This window comes from Dromiciops gliroides, chromosome 1 (genome assembly GCF_019393635.1).
Source record: "Dromiciops gliroides isolate mDroGli1 chromosome 1, mDroGli1.pri, whole genome shotgun sequence".
In the NCBI taxonomy this organism is placed as follows: domain Eukaryota; kingdom Metazoa; phylum Chordata; class Mammalia; order Microbiotheria; family Microbiotheriidae; genus Dromiciops; species Dromiciops gliroides.
The window spans coordinates 185,882,417-185,905,004 of NC_057861.1; the positions used below are offsets into that span (position 1 = coordinate 185,882,417).

General features: G+C 38.3%; 1 long non-coding RNA gene across 2 annotated transcripts in view; it reads left to right on the plus strand.

Moving 5' to 3' along the window:
• LOC122743770 overlaps positions 1 to 22,588 on the plus strand; it is a 379,759-nt gene that overhangs the window by 284,918 nt on the left and 72,253 nt on the right. Inside the window, exon 5 of one of the 2 annotated variants that reach the window (XR_006355021.1) lies at positions 12,661 to 12,790. The exons of the other annotated variant lie outside the window; for it this stretch is intronic. This is a non-coding gene — a long non-coding RNA (uncharacterized LOC122743770). Of the gene's footprint in view, positions 1 to 12,660; positions 12,791 to 22,588 lie in introns of those variants that run through there. 2 annotated transcript variants of the gene reach the window in all.

Genomic DNA, 22,588 nt, shown 5'->3' on the forward strand with positions numbered 1-22,588 from the left:
GTTTCTAGAAATTGTAAAAAGGAAAAAAAGTTTAAGTTAAGACTAAATAGGAAATAAAGAAAAAGAAAATGTGAATACTTAAGTAACTGAAATTGCAGAGAAAGACTCCCTCTCTCCATCCCAACAAAAAAATGCTTATTGTAGCTAACAAATTGTGTTGGACTGGTGTTCCTTGGAATTTGGAGAGTTTCTCTTAAGGCTCCAAGTAATTGGGCTTTTAAAATATAAGGTACCAGCCAATGGTAAGATGTTTATATGTTGGCTTTTTCGAGAAATTGATAAAAATGTTATTGGTACATATCCAAAATTATTGGTAGTGGGGCAGCTAGGTGGCGCAGTGGATAAAGTACTATCCCTGGATTCAGGAGGACCTGAGTTCAAATCCGGCCTCAGACACTTGACACTTACTAGCTGTGTGACCCTTGGCAAGTAACTTAACCCTCATTGCCCTGCAAAAACAGAAACAAAACAACAACAAAAGCAAAAAACCAAAAAAACCTCCAAATTATTGGTGGCTCTAAGCATCCATTCTGAGGAAGAATTGTGTGAATGTAGAGGGCAGTTGAGGTGTTGGTGGTGGTACAGTGGATAGAGTACCAGACCTGGAGTCAGGAACACTCATCTTTCTCATTTGAATTCTGGACTTAGATACTTAATAACTGTGTGACTCTTGGCAAGTCACTTAACCATGTTTGCCTCAGTTCCTCATCTGTAAAATGAACTGGGGAAGGGAATGGCAAACCACTCCAAGAAAACCTCAAATGAGGTCATAAAGACACATGATTGAAATGACTGAACAAAAACAATGGTTTAGGAGACCATACAGTATGGTAAAAAGAGCCCTGAATTTTGGAAACCTGTATGACCTTAGGCAAATTACATCATAATTTCCTTAAATATAAACTAAGGTTGCTAACTAGTAGTCTCTTCTCCATGGTCCCTTCCAGCTCTAAATCCTACAATCTATGGTTTTTTTTGTTTGTTTGTTTGTTTGTCTTTTTTTTTGCAGGGCAATTGGGGTCAAGTGACTTGCCCAGGGTCACACAGCTAGTAAGTGTTAAGTGTCTGAGGCCAGATTTGAACTCAGGTCCTCCTGAATCCAGGGCTGGTGCTTTATCCACTGTGCCACCTAGCTGCCCCTATGTTTGTTTTTTTTTTTAATGGGCAGAGTTTGACAATTTTGCCCTCTTCAATTTGATATGTTACTCCTGTGTGCTAACTATGCCTCCTGGAAGGCTTCGAGTCAGAATTCAGGGCAGTAATCACATTGGCTTATCGCAGAACAAATCCCTATGTGCCATGAAGAGTGAAATTTTCTGGATGAAAATAGATGTATTTATTTCAAAATAATATTTTAAAAATCCCATTAAAGGAAAAAAACCACAATAGCCCAGGTAACTGTATATCTTGCCTACATCTAGTTCTGACTCTGCAGTTATATCCTCTTTTAAGCAAAATGTGCAAGACATTCATTTGAAAACAAAATTATAAACAGTCAAAATTATTTTTCTAAGTTTGAGAATTTTAAGACAAGTGCAACATTTGTCAGTGGGTGGGCAAACCTGACCTTCATCAGTTGAATGAAACCATTCATATATTTATTCAGCAAATTTTAACGAAGCACTGCAAGCAAGAGATAGAGAAATGAAATAAAATATACTCTCTGCCCTTATTTTTCTACAAAAAAAGAAATGATACATATATGGTAATTATAATACAAATTAGGATATCATGAGCCATATGTGGTTCTAGGCGTAAGAAAAATCATTTTGGGCTAGAGAGATCAGGGAAGGAGGCTTCATGGGGGAGGGGACTTCCAGAGCTGGCCCTTCAAGGATGGGCGGGCAGGATTTTCAAAAAGTTACCATGAATGGGTCAGGAAGAGTTCTTTTCTCATGTGAGGAACAGTGAGCAGGAGCAGGATATGGAGGGATAAATGGGACAATGGGGGAAAGGGGAATAAATGGGAACAACTCCCTCTTCTAACAAGTTGCATTATTATTGTGCAAGTTATTTTATCTTTCTGAGCCCATTTCCCTATCTATAAAATAGGGAATAACATCACAGTGCTGCTGTGAAGCTGAAATTAGATAACAGCAATGTCAGATTAATGCTACTCACAGAAAGGTTTAGGTTTTGACTGAGGTCACACAAAAGAATAGGTAGCTCACCTGACATTGAAACTCAAGTTCTTTGGACTCCAGATCTATGGTTCTTACTATTGATTTTTTTTGGAGGCAAATTGAGCAACAATTTTTTTAAAAATCCATACACATATGTCATGTCTTCTGTCAATTTCACCTGTTTTTAAATAAACATCCTATTTAGATTGCTTCCTTGTTTAATTAATCAACAAGAATTGATTCAAGTCTTAGTATCTATTGAATTTCCCCATAGAGTTGTCCATATATTATATATTTACAAGAATTGACATATAATTGGCACATATTTAAATATTTTCTTTACTAAATTTGCTACTCAGTTATTTTTGTTACATTTTTAAGGCCTAAAGAAGGCAAAGTATGAACACCCAATCCAACAGAGATGAAGAACACTGCAGCAAACTTGAAAAACACTTTTGCATTGGATCTTATCTTATTTTCAAAGGATAAGCCTCTCAGAACTGTGTTTCTTTAAGTCAGAACTAAAGAAGGAAAAATAGCTAACATACTGAACTCAGTGCCTTTGTTTTCTCAAAATCATCCATTTGCAGGATTTCTGAATTTGAAGGGACTTCTGGTGCCATCTCATCCAACCCATACCTGTATAAGAATGCCTCTTACAATGTACTTAATTAGTTATTTTTCTGTAAACAAGTCGTTTTTGAACACTAAACTCTTCTCCCTTGAATCTAATGATACTGTGGTTGGGTCAGGCAAAGATCAAAGGTTCTCAACCTTTTAGCCTTGATGGCCACAAATGTGACTGAAGAATGAATGTGTGTGCAGATCTGTCATTCTAGGGTGCACTCTAGGTGGTACTTGAGTCTAGGTGGTATCACCTTTTGACAGGTCCTACCAAGCCAGAAATTCAATGAGATTGATTATGGTGTTGATTTGTTCAGTTATGGTGATGATTTGTTCAGTCATTTCAGTCATGCCCTACTCTTCATGACCCCATTTGGGGTTTTCTTGGCAAAGGTACTGGACTGGTTTGGCATTTCCATCTCCAGCTCTTTTTGTATATAAGGAATTGAGGCAAACAGGGTTTAGTGACTTGCCCAGGGTCACACAGGTAGTAAGTGTCTGAGGCTGGATTTGAACTCATAAAGATGAGTCTTCCTGACTCCAGGCCAGGCACTCTATCCACTGTGCCACCTAGCTGCCTATGGTGATGATAGCCAGCATTTATTTATATAGTTCCTATTATATGCCAGACATTGTGCTAAGTGTTTAACAGATATTATCTCATTTGACCGTCATGTTAACCCTGGTATGTGTAGGATATATCCTTAGTAATATATTGTGTTTCTAGGGTGTGAGGACCAGCCTAGCTAGCTCTGAGGAGTCCCATCACGAGGTTGGTTGTAAGATAGAGTGCTTTTCTTCCTTGTCCACTTCAAAAGTTGCCTCAGGGGGCAGCTAGGTGGCACAGTGGATAAAGCACTGACCCTGTTTTTAGGAGGACCTGAGTTCAAATATGGCCTCAGACACTTGACACTTACTAGCTGTGTGACCCTTGGCAAGTAACTTAACCCTCATTGCCCTGCAAAAAAAAAAAAAAAAAAAAGAATTTTTTTTACAAGGGGGGCAGTTAGGAGGCACAGTGGATAAAAGCACTGGCCCTGGATTCAAAAGGACCTGAGTTCAAATCTGGACTCAGACACATGACACCACTAGCTGTGTGACCTTGGGAAAATCACTTAACTATTGCTAGCCTCAGTTTCCCCATCTGTAAAATGTAGATAATAAAAGTGTTCACCTCCCACGGTTTCTATGAGGACCAAAAGAGATAGATGTAAAGCATTTTGCACCCCTTAAAGTGCTATTTAAAACCTATATTATTATTATATTATTTATTCTACATTTTATAATATAATGACATTATACTTATTCATAACTTATGGGGGGATTGTTATTTGTATTGGTGAGAGGAGTCTATTCCTTTGAAGAATCTCTGAAGTGTTAAAGAAGTAAGACTGTTTAAAATGTTATAGGTTTGTGAATGCCAAGTGAAAAAATAATTGTTCATAGTGAAAGTATAGACAAAGTTGACAAAAACTATCACTGTCTACTGTCACGATTTTGTGGATATGGGCTAAAAATGACTTCAGTTTTTTTTTTTAATATTGTTATTGCTGATAGAGAAGTAATTTTGGTGGGGAGAATACAACGTAATCCTGATAACTTTATAAAAGTGGCTTTGGGGACCAAATACCTCCTAGATCCTATGGCCTATTGCTTGATGAGGTTCAACACTGGCCCTCTGTTTTCCCCTTTTATCATGGTGTATCACCTAGACATGTTTTTCTACACTGTCAGAAAAGGAGACATTGCTCCAGAGGCCAAGGAAGCCAAAGGCAGAGAAGACACATCATTTGGAAGTATTAATGGAATTAAGAAAAACTTTAAGGAACAGTACTTTTTCTTTTTTAATCCTGTCTTGAAGAATGCTTTGACAGATCTGACCTCTGCTTTTTTCATGAGTCCCTGGCTTTGAAATCAAATCTGGTTTTGATACACAGCAGGTGTCATCAGGGTGCAGGGATCAATAGTTGAAGGAAAGCTGAGATGGGGGTTGGAGGGGATTAGCTTAATTATTTCATGGTCTGGCACATCTGTGCATATGACAATAGAGAAGGAGATGGATACTCAGGTTTAGATCAGGAGTATCTGAATGGAGGAGGCCTGGAATTTAGATTGAGGATGGCTATTCATCTAGAAGTTCCAATGCTCATCTCCCAGAGTCTGCCAAAAGGGTTGTGAGTCTCATGAGGGCAGAATGTTTCTGTTTGTGACGGTCTGCTTCTTTCCTGAGCAATAACAATTCCAGAAACATAAACTCTCATGTAATATCTCAACACTTCTTTTTCTGATACTGACCCAAAATTAGAAGTGAAAAAATAATCTGGCCTGAATTTCTCAGGGCATCAAAATGAAAAGATTTGTTAGACATTAATTTTTTTTTAATAGTAAGGATCTTTAAAAGGAGGGTTTTGCATTAGAGTAAAATTCACATATATTTTCCAGTTCTTTATAATGTAATTCAATTTAAAATATATACATATACATACCCATATTCCTATGTGTAAGCATATAACGAGTATATATGTATCTATATATGTATTTCTGTGTTTATATATAGATACACACCTGAAATTCAAATAGGTTATATACATATATATGTATATATTATATACGAGATATATATACACACAGTATTTTGCATTATATATAATAGGTATATGTGTCTCACATATGTATACATGTCACATATATGCTATTTATATACTGCCTATATTATATATAGTATGTATTTATATATGCCATGTGTATGTGTGTATACATGTTGGGGGTATATATAGATTTCTGTCTCTCTGTCTCTGTCTGTCTCTGTTTCTGTCTCTCTCTTTCTCCCCTACTCCACTATGTGCAGAGCACTATACTAGTCTTTGCTGATACAAAGACAAAATGAAACAGTTCTTACCTTCAAGGAATTTACATTCTATTGAGAGGATATAATGTATGCATGCTTAGATACAGAGTAGGCCCATGTAGGTTGACTATGGGAGAGAGTATTGATAACTGGAGAAATGCCTTCCATAAACAGTTGACAACTGAGATGTGGATCACAGAGGAAGAGGAAGTACATTCCAGAAATTGGGACCCATTCAGTTGGGACCCATTAAGCAGACAGATGTTGAAGTGGGCATAGAAAATCATAAATGGGAAACAGCTAGTGGGCCTGTTTGACTAGAACAAAAAGCATAAGTCGAGGGGCAGCTAGGTGGCGCAGTGGATAGAGCACTGGCCCTGGAGTCAGGAGGACCTGAGTTCAAATCCAGCCTCAGCCACTTGACACTTACTAGCTGTGTAACCCTGGGCAAGGCACTTAACCCCAATTACCTCACCAAAAAAAAAAAAAAAAGAAAAGAAAAGAAAAGAAAAAGAAAAGCATAGGTAGGGGAGTACTATGGGAAGTAGGTGTGAGCCTGATTGTGAAGGGCTTTAAATTCTAGGTTTAAGATTATGTATTTTATTATAGAGGCAATGGGGAGCCATTGTTCTTTGTTTTTGTTGGGTGTAGGTATTGGGGCAGGGGGAGAGATTGGTGACATGGATTTTTAGGAATTTAGCAACTGGGTGGAAGACGGATTGAAGAGGGAAGGAAGGGAATGGAGGCGAGGAGACCAACTATAGACCAGAACTTTGGCATGTGCTTTTCCTCCTTTTTTCATAGGTAAGTACTTTTTGAATTAAGTTTCCCCTCCCCACCTTTTGTACATGAGAGGAAAACAAAACTTCTTTACATTGATTTAAATTAAAAGGACTTGATTTAAATCTAGTCAAGTTTTCATGAAGTAAGGATGAGTCAGTGGTGCAGTAGATAGAACACTGGGTTAGGAACCAGAAAGACTCATCTTCCTGAGTTCAAATCTGGCCTCAGACCCTTACTAGGTATGTGACCCTAGGCAAGTCACTTATTGGAGAAGGAAATGGCAAACCATTCTGGTTTCTTTGCAAGAAAACCCCAAATGGGGTCACGAAGAGTCAGACATGACTGACAGGACTAAACAACAAAGTAATGAGTCAGGGACCTTTCTGGGCTCTCTTCATGAGGCTGCTGTTGTTTTCCTAAGATCCTGGGAGAAAAATCATTTGCCTCTCTCAGCCTAGGCAAAACACAGGACAATGCCATTTACCAGCTGCTTAAGGAAAGTTTGAGTTTTAATGAGAAAATAAAAGGAAAGTGTTTCTCCTATTCAAGAGATCAGTACAGAACAGTGTAATCAATAAGTCAGTGGATTGCTTTTTTTTTTAAGTGTCTGTGTATTAGCATAGTATAGTGTTTAGTAATGTGTGTCTTCAGGCAGTCTGATCTAATCCCACTTATTGGATCACTTCCACTTTACACTCTCCCAGGGAACAATATATTAAATACAGTATTTTGAATTATCTGTTGAATCCTACTGTCTGGTTTTGGCAAGTCTCAAGGAAAATAAGAATATTCCTTAAAATTGTCTGGAACTTTCCCAGGGAGGCCTGCTTCATACTGTGGGAAACACTGGTTTAGAAGATAACACTCACAGAACTAACTCCTTGTTCAGAGGACACTGAGAAAAAAAAACAAAACAAAACAACTTTACATTCCGAAAGCTGGGGAGACATAGAAATCAGACATAGATGATTTTGCCTGTCATGGGGGCTGGAAAAGTCCAAATTATGTGCTGCCCTTTCCATATGTTGGTATAGGTCATTTCCTTTTAAACTACTCCCTATTTATCAGGCCCTCATCCTGTTATGTTAACATGTTGAACTTGGAGGAGCTAATGTATTCACTAAATGTGACAGGAGAGAAAATGTGGTTGATAGCAAATTGAGAGGACTTTTAAAGGGAGCGTGGAGTTCCTAAAATGCCCACAATGCTGCTTGTCTTGGTCCTGCTGCAGAGTACAGAAGCTTCAACACTGGGACAAAACATCAGGCTATTTTTAAAGGTCTTAAGGTATCTCATTCACAACAACTCTGTGAGGTGTATAGTTATTACTGAAGCTATTTCAACATTGAGGCTGCTAAATAATTTAGTCAGCCAATAAGCATTTATTTAGCACCTAATATATGCCTGGCACTGTGCTAAGCCCTCTGGATACAAACAAAGGCAAAAGATGGTTTAAATGATTTGCTCAGGGTAATAGCACTAAGGAAGCATCTGTGGCAGGATTTGATCTTAGGTTTTCCTTTCTCTAAAACCTCCTAACTACCTATCAAAAATGGATGGATTTAAATGTTTATCTTTGACATATAGGAGTAAACAAAATGTAAAACTTAAGGGATAGGTAGGTCCACAAATAAAAAATGAGATTTTGGAAAGGCCCTTTGAAAACTTGTGTATTGTAATAAAAAATAATCAGGTTTCATAAAGACAACTCTCAAGACGGATTATTAGACAATGTTATTAAGCTGTGTCCTTGGGGTTTAGGAAGGTCACCAGTGGCATTTTGGCACCTATAAAATCTAATACTGACAGTATTCCTCTTGATACTGAAAAGGAAATCTTCAAGGCATAAAATGTACTACTGTCATATCTTATCAGATGATCTTTTCTCAAATTTAAGGTCTTCCAAAAAGGCTTCATTATTCTTAGATATGTAAAAGCAAAACTTATAGAGCATGTTTTATTCAATACTATTTGTTAATGTTACTACTCAGGTGAAGGCTATTGAGTGGATATTGGCAGAAAGTATTGGTGGAAGTGACAAGAATTCTTCATATTAAATATTCTGCTATTGTCCAGGGTACCATTTTCAAAAGTCATAACCTCTATCTATGGGAATGAAAAGAGAAAGAAAGGAAGGAAAGAAAAGAGGGAGGGAGAGAAGGATAGAAGAAAGGAAGAAGGGAAAGAAGGAAGGAAGGAAGGAAGGAAGGAAGAATTTATTAAGTACTTACTATATATCTATCACTAAGCTAAGTGTTTGGTATAGGGATATAAGCAAAACAAAAGACAGTCTCTGAAGGAGCTCACATTCTAATGTGACAATACACCAAGGGCAGCTAAAAGTGGTTGAGGGGAAGGAAGGAAGAAATGAATGTACCCTACACACCTTGGGCATGATTTTGAAATCCAGAAAGTTAGGAACAGGGCTTAGAGGAGAATGAAGGTAGGCCAACCTGGGTCCTTCCAAAAAATAAAGGTTCTTGGTGCAATTCACTAATGGGAGAAGTGGTATGAGCCTTAAGAATGTATATTTTAGAGTGAGCAGGCCAAAGGAGTAGTAGGTTATTCCAGGCTAAGGAGGCTCCAGGCATGAAAGGAGTTCTAGAATGAGCCAGGAATAGAGAGGGAATGGTTTTGAAATCCAGAAAGTGAGGAATAGAGCCAGGAGCAGAATCACTCAGTCAATGAATTTCTTCATTGTCCTTGTCTCAGACATGAACAAATTTTGATTAAAAATAAGTTTCTTGGAATCAGTTATTAGCTCCAGAACACACTGTAGGACTGAGAATTCTTAATTCATTTAAATTCAACTGCTGAAAAATTATGCTAGGACTTATACATCAACATCTGCTCACATTTCATGTCATACATTATGGGGTAGAGATGGAAATGGGGTGGAGAGCTGGAGGGAGAAAGGAATGGGAATCTGAGATTTGAGCCTGCATTATGGTAAGATATTTTCTTGGTCAGATTTGATAGCTTTCAGGAATAAATTAGAGCTCTTATTTGAATAAGCAATCTTCAGCCCAGCATGTTGCCAAAGAAGATCTCAGCTCTTCCACTATAATACCTATGTAGTTTTGGGCAAATCACCTACCCTCTTTGGGCCTCAATGTCCTTGTTTGTAAAGTAAAGAAGTTGAGTTAAATAGCTCTAGATCCATCTTCCTTTGTAAAATTCGGGTCTTGTCCAGTGAATTGAACTGCAACAAAAACTCCTCAATTCTTACCAAAATAATCTGTAAACTGAAGCCTGAAGATCTCTGTTACGATGTCTGTTTAAATGGAGAAGGGCTAGTTTTTCCTCACATATTATTCTTGGCATGCATTTTTGTGTTTAAGTCACTGGTCAAGTATCTAGTAAACAGTAAACAGTCCCCTGATGTTGCTAACCATTTCTCCCCCCAAAACCTCATCTTTTCTCAGTAGCATCCCTTCTCCCCTGATGGAAGTTAAGAGCTCACAACAGGGATAATGGGCAAGAGAGGAATGCTGGGAAAAAAATGTGAATGTTGGAGGCAGTCAGGTCCCTGTGCCATATTATCCTTTCCCATTTTTGACCTTCAGCTTCTCTCTTCAATAACACATATTTGAAATGTTTCTTGAGAGAGTAACATTTATGCAGACATTCATTTGGTATTCTGTATGCTGAGAGGAGAGAGTCTTATTTATATTAAGGTGGAAAGCTCTATCCCAAAGCCCATAATGGGAAAAAACAAAACAAAACAAAACAAAAACCCAACAACTTACATTTCCTTCAGGGGTGGATTCTTGGTGAAACAGATTAGAGCTAGTTGTATGTAACAACATACCACTCTGGGTATCCCTTCTGAGAAGTAGGATATTTCTTTGTGTGTGTCTATATGAGCTCCTCTGTTTCATCAAACATATTAGAGAATAGTCCCCTAAGGATAGAGATTATGTCTTTCTCTGCTACATATAGCACCTGATGAGCCCTCAGAGGACCACATTCTTGTAATGGTGAAATGCCTCTTCATACACTTCAGGAGCCATATTAACTTGTCCAGACTTTACAGAAGTACTGTTAAGAATGATCAGCATTACCTCCAGTTGAACAGCTAAGGGATCAAGACTCAGCTGAGTGTCTGGCTGGTGTTGGCAGACTCACAGTAGTGGACTCAATATTTAAGTGATGAAAAGACTCAATATTTAAGGTTATGTGCTATGCCTTTTTCTAGAAGGATAACCTGTTTTCAGGAGCAGTAGATCATATTGAATTGGATGTGGTGTTGGTGGCATTGGGGGAAAATAGCAAATTAATAGTCCCAATTTGATGCAGAATTACTCTGAATAAGACAAAAGTATAGAAGGCTGAGCTACCATTTGGTTATGATAGTCACCACCCAAAGTAAATATGAATATGGTCAATGCAGCATAATCTCTGTATTATCAGAAGAAATTTGGGTAGGGACAAAATATTAGTTCATTTTGTTATTTTTAAGAGTGGGTCTCCCTATCTCAACCCAACCAGAAAGCACAGGGGCTGCTCAAAGACCTGGTCCTACTAAATCAGCTCAGGAGATTTAACCTGTTGTGTTTCTGTCCTTGGTTGGTTCATCCCTCCAGAGGCAACCTGGTGCCCCTCCCCCATTCTTGGGGGGAACTCTCCATATTAATCAGAAACTTGATCATCCTAGCCTACTGCAAAGAACTCTGAAATTCAAGACATCCCTCAGCTTCAGCCCCTCTGGTAGCTGGAATTATGGGCATGCTCCACTGTGCCCAGCAGACAGACAAAATAATAAACTTATTTCTTAACAGAATTTTTACCTCTAAGTTACAAAGTGTGGAAAATAGAGTACTTAGTAGCATAGAAATATTGGTATGGTACTACTTGAATATGGGAAGGGAGAGAATGTCAGAGGATCTACGGACCTGGTTATCATTTTTTCCTTTTAATTTGAAGTCACCTGAAGCCTTTAAGAAGCAGAAAAGCAACCTGATCCCCATATGGTTTAGTTCTTTCAGTATAAGAGGCATCTACTTTTAGCTCTGGCTTCTGCTTGCCTCTTTGTGAGTCTGAGAATACTTCCTGTCTGCTTGGTGATAGGAAATGTAACCAAAGCAGACTTAGCCACGAGGGGCCATTCTCATGTTTTGTCTTCCATTTTGGCAAACTGAGTAATCCAGTGGAGGGAATCCCCTTTTATGACACATTATACTTCTCTGTGCCATGAATGTAAGAATCAGAGGACAAGTAAAAGAAAACCAAAGACAAAACTTTAAGGGTGCCCTGAAGAGTGGAAGCTTATTTTAAATGATTGTATTATCTGACTTGCTAGGGAGCCTTGTTACATCCAATGCTGCCTTAGCCCTTTTCTTCCATTCTTGCTTGTAATTCTGCTTATCATATAATTTCTTATGAGGAACAGTTCTGTATTGTCAATTCATTTGTTTTTTGTTTTTTTTTCCCTGAAAGAAGTTTTTGTAGTCCACAGCATCATCAGAAGGGCACATATTCCATCAATCCAGAAACTTGAATATGCAGCTGTTTTCATCTGCTGGTGCTCTTTCATCACAAAAATCTCATCTTTCCTCCTTTGCTGAAAGCAACTTATTCCCTTTCTCTCTCTGCTATTATTATTTAATGTTTTAATTGAAGCATTTAACTCTGTGATGTGCTCTGGGAATTTGTGAGAAAACAATGTACAGAACAAAGTTGAGTTGTTAGATGGTTCTTCAGTGCTCCATGTTCCTGCGTCTTCTTCCCTCTCCTCTTTATTTTTAGGCTTGATTCGAATGCCATTTCAATTTCATATGTTAAAGAAAATCAGAGTAGCTTTCTTCTATGAGAGACTAAAGGAAAAGAGAATTGTTTTCTTTGAGCTTACAATGGAGAGACCCTTTGCTTTCCCCCCAAATATATTAGATCAAAACCATCCCAGAAACAGTAATCTAGAATGACAATGCCCCTAGGTTGGTTATGACCTTTCTGAATTTGTGAATTGGTACACTGGAGGGGATCAAGATTTAATGAGACAGCGGAGGTACATGTGTAGCCCAAGCTTCTCTAGCATGCCCAGTTTGTCTAACATGGAAATGGCTACGTCCTACATGAGAGTGGGAGAAACTTCTTGTGATTGGCTCCTTGCAGCCTAGCCAGTCACCTTATCTGCTCTTTTTTGGTGACTCCTATTAGCAACTCTTCTGCCAGCGTAGATGCCATGAACTAAATCAGTGAGAGTTCCCTCTCTTTTATCTCCACTTCAGAAATGGGCAGGGGGGTTATTTGTTTCTGTTCTGTATTGTTCTTTTTCCTCAGTTTTAGGTGCCAGAGGCGATTCCCACAGGACCAGGAGTTTGAGCTGTGTCAATATTGGAGCCAGTATTGGAGGAAGAATGGTACAGCCAGCCTGCCTGTCAAGAAGTCAAGGGTACCGCAAGAAGTCAGGGTAACTGGGACTTGAGCCTGAGGAGGGGATTTTGGAATTGTATCTGTAGGAACCAAGCTGGGGTATGAACCTAATCCCCCTTCCCTGAATGTGAGCTACTTGTAAATTTAAGGCACAAACATTCTTACCCTAGGTCATTTTGCTTTCCCAAAAGGCAAGCAATCTATGTATCCTTAAATGCCAAAAAACCAAACCAACCAAACAAACAAACAATATCAGAGGACAGTAGTACTCTCATGATTCCAAATTTCTCACAGTAAACTTAATGCTAGTACTTTTTTTGAGGGAGGGGAGCAGGGCAGTGAGGGTTAAGTGACTTGCCCAGTAACTGTCAAGTGTCTGAGGCTGGATTTGAACTCAGGTCCTCCTGAATCCAGGGCCAGTGCTTTATCCACTGCACCACCTAGCTGCCCCAATACTAGTACTTCTATAGGATTCAATCTATAGGACACATTAGCATACCAATCCTATACATAATTCAATAAAACAAAAAGGGTTAGTACTTAATAGTCAGGAAAAGTTCACAAAATTAGACCTATGGCTGTGATTTGTGAAGGAACATTCTTGAGCAGAGGATGTGCAGGGGGAGAGCAACTGGACATTTAGAGCCTAAAATAATTTTGCCAATTTTTTTTTTTAGGATGTTGCAGTTTAGGGTATCTCAAAAATCAAGTCTTGGGCAGAAAATCTCTCCAGGGATCCTCACAAAAGGAAAGGGCCAAATTTTATCTGTGAAAAGGCTCCACATGTAACAAAGAACCTTTTACAAAAGAATGTTTACTTCAAATTGTATATTGATAAATATGTAAACTTACCCTCCCTAAGATGTGGGAGGCATAATCCTACTCCCTTCAGTCTCTGGGGAAAAGAAGAGTAGTATTATGTTCATAATTTAGCTCAGTTTCTATAGAACACAGTCCCAGTTCCAATTCTAAATCTTTCCTTAGACTTGAGTCCCAGATTCCTTGGCTTCTCAGGGCTAACCTGGATAGCTATATCATCCTGTCTGCAGTCTTAGTTCCAAGGTCACCATGATTCAAACTCCCAGGATGTGGAGATCAGCTCTGGCACCCAATACTGGGGACAAACAACACAGAACAGAAATGAATACCCCTAGGCTCAGTTCTCAGAGCTGGGAGTAAAAGAAGAGGAGTGGGGACAGATTTTTCTTCTAGTTCATGGGGTTCATGCTGGATCCATCACATAGGAATAATGCAAAAAGAACATGAAGAAAATAATAGCAGAAAAGAGCAACTAACTAACCTCACCAGTTTTAAAGATGTAGACAATCAAAGGAGGTTATTCCCACACATGGTAGAGAGGATAGAGCAAGCTCCATGTGATATAAATTGAGCATGCTCTGGACAGGCTCAGAAGCCTAGACTACATGTGAAAAGACTAGGAGCCCAAAGTTCTGAGTTCTCTTCTCCATTCCTGGTGATTATGTGTTCATCCTATAATCACTTTGTCTCATCTATAAAATAAAAACAGTGATGCCTCATTCTCTTTATCTCATGGAGTACCTACAACTGAGTAATCTTAAGTTGATATGAAAATGCTTTCAACTCCTATGAAGAAAGGTGCTTTATAAACCAAGGTGATAGAAATATCAAGTGGACAGCCTTGTTTACTGAAGAGAAAGGGCAGGCCTGGAAATAAAAGAGAGATTACTTGTAATTTTAGTAGACCCCAGAAATACTGAGTGTTTAAGAATTCTGTTCATCTTCTATGAAAGCTAACATTTGGGGAAAAAAAGATGCATGTGCAGCAAGTTATTGCATCAGCCAGTTTTCTTCTTTGCCACATGTGTGAAACACATCTGGAACACAGCAATCTAAAAATGAGATCAAATCAACATGGTCTTTTCTTCAGGATCCAGGTCTATATGCAAGTGTTATAATTACTTTGCTACCTTCCCTCTCTGTCTGTGGGTTTTTATATTTCAATTTTTTCAATTAATAAGCATTATTTTTTCTCTTATCTCCATACTCACCCATGCTGGGGTAGGTAGGAACCCTTCTAACAAATGTGAACAGTCAAATTAAACTAATTCCTTAATTGACCATGTCCAAAAATACATGTTTCATTCTGCATCTTGAGTCCATTTCCTTTCTGTTGGAAGATAGATATAATCCTCTGAAACTGTGGTTGGTCATTGAATTGACCAAAGTCCTGAAGTCTTTCAAAGTCATTTGTCTTTCTGGTGTTGTTGCTATTGTATAAATTCTTCTCCTGGTCCATTTCACTTTATTTTGGTTAGTTCATGCCAGCCTTCTCAGGATTCTCTGAAACTAACCTTTTCATCATTTCACATGACAGATGAGCATTCCATTCCATTCATATGTCATAGTTTATTTAGCTATTCAGTGTTAATGTTTCTATATTTTTAAGAAAACTTCCTAAAAGTTATAGCAACCCTAAAAGGGAATATTCTTTTCCAGCAAGTAGGAAGTTTGCCTTACTTAAAGTTTTCAAAAATCAGATAATTTGTTGACCACTTATTTGATATATTTTAGACTTGAATCATTTTTAGTACAGATTGGTCTAGATAGCTTCAGAGGCCTTTTCCAATTCTGAGATGCTTTGATCAAAAAAAAGTATCAAAATGCCTCAAGCAAATCTTGCTCACTCTAGTAATCCTACTCTTACAACTGATGACTCTGTATATGTCCCATAGCATGGACCTTATTGTACTGTATTTGCCATGACAATTTAATATTAGTATACAAATCCACTTTTAATAGGCCAGGCAAGTGATTAGAAGTACTGGTAAAAGTCCTTTATTCACTTACTTTGTCATGAATTCAGATATGCATGTGTATATACACATAGGTATGTATACACATATGTGTAAATACATGGCAAGTCATGTTCTCTGTGTACTTGAATAATAGTGCCAAGAGCTTGTAACAAAAGTGCCACCCTTATCTCCTATCAGTATTTTTTCCATCTTAATACTATTTTAATTTTTCTAATTATATAAAAAGATAGTTTTCAACATTCTTTTTTTTTTTTTTGGTTTTCTTTTGTTTTCTTTTTTTTGGTGGGCAATGAGGGATAACTGACTTGTCCAGGGTCACAGAGATAGTGTCAAGTGTCTGAGGCCCGATTTGAACTCAGGTCCTCCTGAATCCAGGGCCGGTGCTTTATCCACTGTGCTACCTAGCTGTCCTTCAACATTCATTTTTTTTTTAAATTTTTTTTTTTTTAGTGAGGCAATTTGGGTTAAGTGACTTGCCCAGAGTCACACAGCTAGTAAGGGTCAAGTGTCTGAGGCTGGATTTGAACTCAGGAACTCCTGAATCTAGGGCCAGTGCTTTATCCACTGCGCCACCTAGCTGCCCCCTCAACATTCATTTTTATAAGATTTTGAGTTACAAATTTTTCTCCACACCCCAAGACAACAACCAGGCTGATAAAGGTTATCTATATATGATCATGTTAAACATATTTCCACCTATTGGTATTTAACATAGCTCTTCTATACTGCCCCTATAATTTTATTATTAAACTGTTATAGATTTCTTGTGCCCTAAGAGGTCCAATGGTGAAAGTTCTTCAGTTACTGAGAATTCCAATTTTTAATTAATATGTTGGTCAATCTGTATTTATCCAGCTTCTGCTCTAAATTCCCCAGATATATGAGGAATTGTTGGAGAAATAAAACAAAGAAGATAAACTACAGTCTGTGGTTTTGACACATGAAATAATTGGAGAATTAAGTGGCACACTGTGTGGGATTATACATAGGTGTTATAAGAATTCAGAGAAGGGAATGATCAGTGATGATTGGAATCAGTAAGGGAGAACATGAAGGAGATGGGACTTAAGTTGAACTTTCAAAGTTTAATAGAATTTTTACAGATGGAGAGAATTGGGAGACCATTTCAAGATGGAGAAGCTTCATGGGTATACAAAATGCACAGGTATATATGAGTGAATGCACAAAAGAGAGAAATACATTTCATTGTAGGGAATATGAAGGATATCAACCATGGTGGAGCAGAGGATTGTGTTGGGGAATAATAAGAAATGAGGTTGGTTATAGAGCTAGGATCAGGCTAGGACATAGAAAGTCTTAAAATCTAGACAGAGGTATCTCAGTTTCTACAGTTATTTTTACTTCTGCTAAAGCTTTATGTTTATTCTATATACATTTTTGTGCTTCTATGAAGTGGGACAACTGTATCACTGAGTTTTATCACTATTAGTTTTACCATGGCAATGTTGGCCATGATTTATTGTTCTGTTATACTTCTGAGTACCTGCTGTTAGAAGTTATTTCTTATAATCATGTTATATGTTTAATATATTATATTTACTTACTTTATTTACCAACTCACCTCAGAAGGCTCATTGGTAGTATATAATATTAACAATGTCATTGTGCCTTTGGGGCTAGTCTGACTGCCAAACCACAAGATAACCAATCAAGTCATTTTCAGTCTTTGTGATTGATACTGATTGCTGCTGTAAATCAGTTACACAGAGATCACTATCATGATTGAAAATTATTACATCATCTTTGCTATGATTCACTTATTTTAACTTGTTTACATTGTCAAAGATGTCTTCTAAATCACACTTCTAGTGCATATCATCAAGGACATGTGTCACTGGGGAAAATAAGTAGGCTGATCATTTGGCAAGAATGAGAGAGATAAGATGAACAACCCAAGTGCCATGTTGGTTTTCTTGATATATTAAAAACACCTCTAACCTGATCACTCCTAGTTGAAAATTCATATTTCTTTGTTCAGATTTCTTATAGTCCACCAGCTGGACCAGTCAGTTCAAATTCAGGAAAAGGGTCACTAAATCTTACATAAGTATCTGGGGTGTGTGTGTGTGGGGAGATATGTTTACTTAGAAAACCACATGGCAACATTATCTATGTTCCATTATACTTATATTTATTTTGTTAAATATTTCCCTATTACATTTTAATCTGGTTTAGGCAGCATTCTCAAGTGTTTCAGGTAACAATATGTGAGGCATATGTTTGATGCCTCTGATCTAGACCACTCCTTTAACTTTATCATAGTCAACTTTATATCATACCTACTTGTCTACTTATGTCTTATGAAAAGATGTGTATAAGAATCATAATGGATGGGAAGGCTTAGAAGAGGTTATAATCTCTTTGGAGGGAGGTCTAGGGAGTACATACACATAATGCAATCCCAAATCCATCTAATTGTAATGGCACAAGCCTTCATCTTTTGATTGTTCTGTACTGAAAACTGGGCTGTTTAGGTGCTTAGTAATGTGGAGAAATCACAAAAATATTGCATTAAAATTTTTCATGTAAAGAATGAAGGGGAGTCAACACAATATTCTCTATTTTCAGTTATTTAAGGTCAGTTGTTACTTTTTTAAAATTTAATTTAATTTAATTTTTTTGGTGGGGCAATGGGGGTTAAGTGACTTGCCCAGGGTCACACAGCTGGTGAGTGTCAAGTGTCTGAGGCCGGATTTGAACTCAGGTACTCCTGAATCCAGGGCCGGCTGGTACTTTATCCACTGCGCCACCTAGCTGGCCCAAGGTCAGTTGCTACTTAAAGAGCTTCTGGATTACTGTGAAAATTGGGTGGCCTACAGGTCTATCTAGTCCTCTAAAGTTAACTTTTCTGTTACTATTGATCATCTGTCTTTCTGCATTGAATATCTCTGAGTTGATGGTTCATACTAGAATAGTTATGGGAAAAAAAAGTTAAGAATAAAAACATATGTCCTTCTCTGTCTCATTGCTCTCATAGCATTTTCTTTAAATCTTTCCTATAGAACTGCATCACATTCTACCTTATAGTATAAGGAATTAAGAGTCACTTTTTGTTTTTGTTTTTGTTTTTGGTGAGGCAATTGTGGTTAAGTGACTTGCCCAGGGTCAAACAGCTAGTAAGTGTCAAGTATCTGAGGTTGAATTTGAACTCAGGTCCTCCTGACTCCAGGGCTGGTGCTTTATCCACTGTTCCACCTAGCTGCTCCAAGAGTCACTATTTTTTTTTAATTAATAAAGTATTTTATTTTTTTCCCATTACATGTAAAGATAGTTCTCAACTTTTGTTTATACAAGCTTTCCAATTTCAGATTTTTCTCCCTCCCTCCCCTCCCTCCCCCCTCCCCTAGACAGCAGGTAATCTGATATAGGTTATATATATATATATATATATATATATATATATATATATATATATATATATATATATATATATATATATATATATATATATGCATATAATAACATTAATCATATTTCTGCATTAGTCATGTTATAAGAGAAGAATCAGAGCAATGAGGAAAAACCTCAAAATTGAAAAACAACAGCACCAAAAACAAAAGAAATAGTATGGTTCATTCAGCATCTATACTCCACAGTTTTTTTTTTTCTCCTGAATTTGGAGATCCTCTTCTATCATGAGTTCCCTGGAACTCTTCTGTACCATTGCATTGGTGAGAAGAATATAGTCCATCACAGTAGATCAACACTCAATGTTGATGATACTGTGTATAATTTTCTCCTGGTTCTGCTCATCTCACTCATCATCAGCCCACACAAGACCCTCCAGGTTTCTCTCAACTTCTCCTGCTCATCGTTTCTTACAGCACAATAGTATTCCATTGTTTTCATATACCACAACTTGTCTAGCCATTCCCCAATGGATGGGCATCCCCTCAACTTCCAATTCCTTGCCACCACATAAAGAGAAGCTATAAATATTTTTGTACATGTGGGTCCTTTCCCCTTTCCATGATTTCTTTGGGCAAAAGACCCCAAAGTGGTATTGCTGGGTCAAAGGGTATGGACAGCTTTATCGCCCTTTGGGCATAATTCCAAATTGCTCTCCAGAATGGTTGGATCAGTTCAGAGCTCCACCAACAATGCATTAGTGTTCCAATTTTTCCATGAGTCACAATTTTTTAAAGAAAAGGAGGAGGAGGAGGAAGAGGAAGAAAGGGAGAGGGAAAGAGAGAGAGAGAGAGAGAGAGAGAGAGAGAGAGAGAGAGAGAGAGAGAGAGAAAGAGAATAAGAATTAAGGGTCACTATTAAAGTTTAATTTGAAGATTCTCCTTAAGGAAGTATAGTCCTTGAGATAATAGGGCTGTTCCTGTGTCCATATTGAAATATGTTCACCTTGGGGGCATCTAGGTGGTGTAGTAGATAAAGCACTGGCCCTGGATTCAGGAGGACATGAGTTCAAATCCAGCCTCAGACACTTGACACTTACTAGCTATGTGACCTTGGGCAAGTCACTTAACCCTCATTGCCTCACAAAAAGAAAAACAAAAAGCAAAAAACAAAACAAAACAAACCACAACGAAATATGTTCACCTATGCCCTATGGGGGCAAGGGAAAAGATCCAAAGAACAGTTTATACCTCTTGCCAAATACCTTAGATACCTGAATTCAGACTCTTTCTTATTCCACAAGTACCTGTTATTTGTTTTGTATACATGAGAAAATATATGTTTTTGTTTATAAAGTAAATGAGAGGCAGCATGATGCAGTTGGTAGACAGCAGCCTTGGAACAAGAAAGACTTGGGTTCAAGTCTGTCCTCTGACATATCCTGGCTTTGTGACCCTGGACAAGTTAATTAATCTTTCAGTGTTCTAGGGAACTCTAAGAATACAAATTGTGGAGAAGGTGCTGACCTGCAATGATACAATGAATTCCCCATACTAATGAAATTGCAGGTTCATTCCCCCTACCAATTTCTATGTGTTATTTATATTTATATGTATGCATGTGTTGTCTCCCCTGATAAAATGTAAATTCTATGAGAACAGAGAATATTTTTGTCTTTGTACCTTCTAGGCCCAACATTGAGCCTGGCACAGTCTTGATTCCTTGCCTCTTTGAGGGGTAGTCCTTATGTGAAGGTCACTGGAAAAGGCCTCTGGGAACATCTAGCTACATTCAAAGCTCAGCTCATGTTCCACCTCCTCAACAAAATGTTTTTGATTTTCTCAATTTTCAGGTTCATCCCCAAAATTATTTCGAATTTTCTTATGTGTATATAAATTGTGAAAGTATAATGTAAGGTCCTTGAGGGAAGGTACTATATAAGTTTTTACCTTAATATCCTTAGCACCTAACAGTTCTTACGTAGCACGTGTTGGTGTTTTTCAGTGGTGTGTGACCCTCCATGACCCCATTTGGGGTTTTCTTGGCAAAGATACTAGATTGGTTTGCCATTTCCTTCTCCAGCTTATTTTACAGATGAGAAAACTGAGGTAAATAGGGTCAAATAACTTGTCCAGACTCCCACAGCTAGTAAATGTTTGAGGTCAGATTTGAACTCCTGAAGATGAGTCTTCCTGATTCCAAGCCCAGTGCTACCTAGCTGCCTCCTGGCACATAGTAGATACTTAAATATTTACTGAATCGAATTCAATCACAACCATTACACTAATATTCATTAAGCACATACACTTTGACTATATGCTGTGGAACCCACCTACACTGTGGCCATCATCCTCCCCTCCCCTATCCACCACCTCCTACCACACTTTGGATTCTATCCCTGGGTTACCTGCCCCAGTACATGACCTGACCTTGTTTTGTAAGGATCTAGGCCTCCGTATCATCTTTTCCCCTCTAGGGGAAAGTACTGGACCGCTATTTCCAGAACCACTTTAAGTCTTGCCTTCCTCTATTAAAATGTAAGCTCCTTGAGGTCATGGACTGTCTTGCTACCTTGTGTTTGTATTTCATGGTTGTTGGTGTTGTGCATCCTTTGTTTTAAAAGAGGATCGGTGGCATTATGGTGTGGTGATGCCTTTACTCTCTTGTGAATTGGATTTTAGTGAGTCAAAGTTTCACAAAGCTGTCAGCCTCGCGCTTTCTTCCATAATCATCAAAGTCCAAGTGGCAAAACAAAAGTCAGGATGACTGGTGATGGCCCAGGATGCAGTGGATGGTCTTGATGTCTTCCATGTCTGACCAGGTTCTATACGTTCCATAGCTCCTGCTTTAGCCACCTTCATGTAGAGTGAAGAGGAGGAAGGCGTCATAAGACCGGTATAGTGAATTCAAGTTGGGTTGTGAAGGCAATTGAATGCAAGGTAGAAAAGTTTGTATTTCATCCTAGACCTAATTAGGGAACCATTGGAATTTATTGAACAGGAAAGTGACATGGTCAGATATGTGTTTTAGGAATATCACTTTGGTAGCTGAATGGAGGATGGATTAGAGATGGGATACAGGAGGCAGGGATACCAATTAGAAAGCTATTTCAGTAACCAGGAAAAAGGTAATAAGTTCCTGAATTGGGGTGGTGGCTCTGTGAGTGGAGAGAAAGGGATAGATGCAAGGGATATTGTAGCCATAGAAATAACAGGATGTGATTAGTGATTGGATTTGTGTGGTGAAGGAGAAGGAGAATTTGGAGTTTGCTGACAGGTGGCAGGAAGTACACCAGAAATTTGGAATCTCAGAAGAAGGGTAGGTTTTTGTGATAAAGACAAAGATTTCTGTTGTGGATACACTGAGTTTGAGATAACCTGTGCAATATCCTCTTAGAAATAAATGCTCAAGAGGCTGAACAGCTCAGTGCACAGTCCAGATATAGCCAGGAATAGACAGTGCTTCCAGAGTGCCTCAGAGTCTTCAGTGCCAGCAGCTTCTGAGGCTCCGATTGCCGACTGGTGAGGGGGTTCGGCGATAGGCCGGGGCGAAGTGGAGGCAGTCTCTTCTGGAGTTGGGGCAAAGCGCCCTGGTTCTGAACCAGTGGGATGAATCAAGTGGTGGTGGCTCAGTGAGGGAGGGGCACAGGCACGCCAAGCTTCTGACCA